We start from the raw sequence: 5000 nt of genomic DNA on the forward strand, positions 1-5000 counted from the left end.
AAGCCTCGGTTTTTGAAACAAAACAAATTTTTTAAAATCAAAATTTTGACGAGCAAAACACGGGAAGCGATCGGATCGCTGCCCGGGGCAGCGATCCAAGGCAGCGATTGTCGCTGCCCAGAGCAGCGCTGGGCGCTGCGCAGGGCAACGATCGTCGCTGCCCAATGGGCAGCGACGGGCTGCCCAGGATTGTCTCGGGCAGCCCGGAAAATTAAAATTTTATTTTTTTAAAAAATTTTGAATTTTTGAAATTTTAGTGTTTGATCAGATCGAAAATTGTTTTTGATTAGATCACGAGGCATCGGATCGAATTGTTCGAGTCTGAAATTTTTAAAATTGATTTTTGGATAAATTTGAATTTTTTGGAAAATTTATAAATTTTATCCGTTAAATTAGATTTTATAAAATTAATTATTTTGGTACAATTGATGATAAGATATGATCTTATGGATGGATAAGATAAAATATGATTTTATCTTTTAAATTATGATGCCTTTGCATGTTTATCCAATTATTTAATTATTGAATTAATTAATGGATAAAGGATGATCGATTGTCATGACCAATGTTTTAGGTGTATGTTAGGTGATTTACATTTGTCTTATTGTTGTAGTGTTTATTAATGGGCTTGGTTAATAGCCCAATATGATGGTCATATGTAATAAAAGTGGGCCTGGTTTATGGCCCGTTCTCACCCCTAAAAATGTATCCCATATTTGTCATCTAAATTTATTGTAAATTTATTAGACTTAGTGGGAGACAAAGATTTGAAGAAATGGTGGGCCCAGCAGACAATGAAGACCGAAAAAATGTAAATTGAAAGCACAATGTAATAGGATTGCATTGCATACTTGCATATCACCTAGGATTGGACTTAGACTCGTGATTGGCAACCACGGGTCGAATAGTTAATGGGATCGATCATCCTTAAATAATATATGATATTATTGATGTATGCATGTTTAGACAAAATTGTATGAATCCCGCAAGCATACATAAATTGCATGATGAGACAAATTTTCAAAAATTAAAAATCCCACATTTTAAATATGATTTAAAATTGATATCAAGATTAATAAAAAGGGAATTTAAATATTGTTTAAATATTCCTACCTTCTATCAACGATCAATGTATGAGATGCTACCCGCGGATAAGTTCCGGCTCATATTATTGGGGGGGCCCGTTCGTCGGAAAGCTGTACATTGGATCGACACATGTTGTAAGTTGGGTGGAACTCCCATGGGATTGGCTCATATTATTGGAGATCCACATGGCGACCGTCCATCACAACTTAATATTGATGAGTTATCTTGACATGTCACAATAAACGGCGTCATATTATTGGGCCCTTATTGGACATGAGGTAAAAACATGGGGGTTACTTTGGAAGTAATTGGGCTCTACCTTTTCAAAATTATGGTTGGCTGATATTATTCGGGATCATGATTTGTCAATTGGACTCCATGTTCTCACTAAGGAAAACAGTTTCCCGTTTTCACTAGAGGGTAGTGAAATCGTTAAAATAGTGGGAGTGTAATTCATAAAATTAAAATTCGTCATATTTTATGTCTTAGTAAATTAATTAAACAAATCACTGATTATTGTCTGTTTCCTCTTCAGTATTATATTACGATGAATCCACGCAATCCACTGTTTTCAATTCTCGAACAAAACAAATTGACTGGCGCAAACTATACGGAATGGTTCCGTAAGTTGAAAATTATTCTTACTTCGGAAAAAGCTTTCTACGTGTTAGAGAAGCCGCCTCCGAAGGAAGCCCCGGCTAATACAGGTCCGGAAGAGTTGGACAAACTTGATTTATGGTGGGACCATGATATCAAGGCCAAATGCTACATGCAGGCTTCGATGTCTGATGAGCTTCAAAGGAGATTCGAGGATGCCGTGAATTCTGCTGACATTCACAAGAACCTCAAGGAACTCTTTGGAGCTCAGTCAAGGTCAAATAGGTATGCCACCGTCAAAGAGCTCATGACGAGCCGCATGCGAGATGGGACTTCGGTCCGTGAGCATGGGGTGCACATGATTGGGCTCATTGAAAAGTTGGTAACACTCGACTTGACTTTGGAGCATGAACTTAGCGTGGACTTGTTGCTTCTATCACTTCCTTCATCGTTTGACGGTTTTGTGATGAACTTCAATATGACAAGATAGACGCCACCCTTGAAGAGGTCAATATGCTTGTCACATATGAAGCCATACTAAAGAAGGATAAACCGGTACTCTTGGTTGGCTCCTCTTCTAACTCTAAGAAAGGACCAAGTGGAAAGGGTAAGAAACGTTCTGCCCCGCCCAAGAAGAATGTACCAAATAAGAAGGTAAAGGACAAGGTTTCAAATGTGAATAAAGATGATAACGTTTGTCATTACTGCAAGAAACCCGGTCATTGGAAACGTAACTGCAAAGAATACCTCGAACAGTTGCGAACTGCAAAAGGTATGTTTTACATTGAAATAAATGTTTCGCTTAATACTTCTTCTTGGGTATTGGATACCGGATGTGGATCTCACATTTGCAATGATTTGCAGGTGATGACAAGAAGTCGTAAGCTAAGGATGGGTGAGACCCAGCTAAGGCTCGGGAATGGTTCTAGAGTCGAAGCCAAAGCTATAGGAGACATTTATTTAGTTTTGCAGAACAATTTTAAGTTATTTTTTAGAGATGTTTTATATGTTCCGGATTTGGTCAAAAACATTATATCTATTTCTATGCTTGATAGAGATGGTTTTTCTTGCAATTTTGTGAATGGGATTTGCAATATTTACAAGAATGAATGTTTGATTGGAAATGGACAACTTGAAAACGATCTATATAGCTTAAAATTAAAAGACGTTCCAATTAATTATGTTGATAAACCGGTAACAACAATTAAAAGGAAGGACGATAGTCAAAACCCGGCAAACCTTTGGCATGCTAGGCAAGGTCACATTTCCTCAAAGAGGATGAACAAGCTAGTGGGAGAGGGCATGTTTGATATGTCTGATATTAACTCTCTACCTACTTGTTAGTCCTGCCTAAAGGGAAAAATGACTAAATCTCCTTTCAAAGGGAAACCTGAGCGTAGTCAAAATCTGTTGGATTTGATCCATACAGATGTTTGCGGTCCATTTAGGATTGGTACTAAATGTGGCAACACCTACTTCATTACCTTTACTGATGATCATTCTAGGTATAGGTATTTATATTTAATGAAATATAAGTCTGAAGCATTTGAAAAGTTCAAAGAATTCAAGGCTGAAGTAGAAAACAAACTAGGTAAAAGTATTAAGGCACTTCGATCGGATCGAGGTGGAGAATACTTAAGTACCGAGTTTTTGGACTATCTAAAAGAGAATGGGATTCTCTCTCAGTGGACTCCTCCTATGAAACCTCAGCTTAATGGTGTTTCGGAGCGTCGCAATCGAACATTGTTGGACATGGTTCGATCCATGATGAGCTTCACTGAGCTCCCACCTTCGTTTTGGGGCTACGCGCTTGAAACGGCGGTATTGTTGTTAAACAACGTCCACACTAAAGCAGTAAATAAAACACCATATGAGTTATGGAATGGCAAAACTCCTAAGTATTCGTACTTGAGGATTTGGGGATGTCCTGCTTACGTGAAGCAGAGTGGGAGATAAATTGGATAGTCGATCCACTTTATGTTATTTTGTAGGGTATCCGAAGAATTCAATCGGATATTATTTCTATCATCCTGCTGAAACAAAAGTGTTTGTTTCAAGGAATGCCACCTTCTTGGAGAAGGAGTTCTTATTTGATAAGAAAGGCAAGATGATGGAACTCGAAGAAATTCGAGAAGAACCCGAGATACAAAATAGTGATCCTACACCTCAAGAATCATCACAAGACACGCCTGTTACTAGGAGATCCGAGAGGACTTCTAGGCCTCCTATTAGATATGGTCTTCTTCTTGAAGGGGATCAAAGTGAACCCGACATTGGATGTGATCCAAGAAACTTCAAGGATGCAATTTCTGATGCGGATTCGAATTTATGGCTTGAAGCTATGCAATCGGAAATAGATTTGATGCATTCTAACAAAGTTTGGTCATTAGTAGATCCTCCCGATGGAATTGTTCCAATTGGGTGCAAATTGATCTACAAGAGAAAGCTTGGGCCTGATGGAAAGGTATTGACCTACAAGGCACGATTGGTGGCAAAAGGTTATACTCAAAGACAAGGAGTTGACTATGATGAAACCTTTTCACCAGTCGCAATGTTCAAGTCCATAAGAATCCTTATTGCCATAGCAGCATGGTATGACTATGAGATATGACAAATGGATGTAAAGACTGCATTTCTTAATGGAAACATTAAGGAAGAGATCTATATGATGCAGCCTGAGGGATACACATCAATGGGAAGCGAGCATAAGGTATGCAAGCTTCAGAGATCAATCTATGGTCTCAAACAAGCATCAAGAAGTTGGAACCAGAAATTTGATGAAACAATAAAGGATTTTGGTTTCATCATGAACCCGGAGGAACCATGCGTGTACAAGAAAGTAGTTAAGAATGCGGTAACATTCTTAGTACTTTATGTTGATGACATCCTAATCATGGGGAATGATGTAGGGATGTTGCAGTCAACAAAGATATGGTTATCAGGTAGATTCTCGATGAAGGATTTAGGTGAGGCATCCTATATTCTAGGAATTCAGATCTATAGAGATAGATCTAAAAGAATGATAGGACTCACTCAATCAACCTACATCGACACCATATTGAAAAGGTTTTCTATGGATGAGTCCAAGAAAGGAAATCTACCTATGTGTCATGGAGTTTCTCTATCCAAGTCTATGTGTCCCAAGACTGACGAAGAGATAGAGAAGATGACACACGTGCCATATGCGTCAGCCATAGGTAGTATCATGTATGGGATGATATCTACCAGATCGGATGTGGCCTATGCTCTGAGCGTCATGAGCAGATACCAAGCCAATCCCGGTCAAATGCATTGGAAAGCCGTGAAAGATATTCTTA

This window comes from Henckelia pumila, chromosome 3 (genome assembly GCF_033568475.1).
Source record: "Henckelia pumila isolate YLH828 chromosome 3, ASM3356847v2, whole genome shotgun sequence".
NCBI lineage: Eukaryota > Viridiplantae > Streptophyta > Magnoliopsida > Lamiales > Gesneriaceae > Henckelia > Henckelia pumila.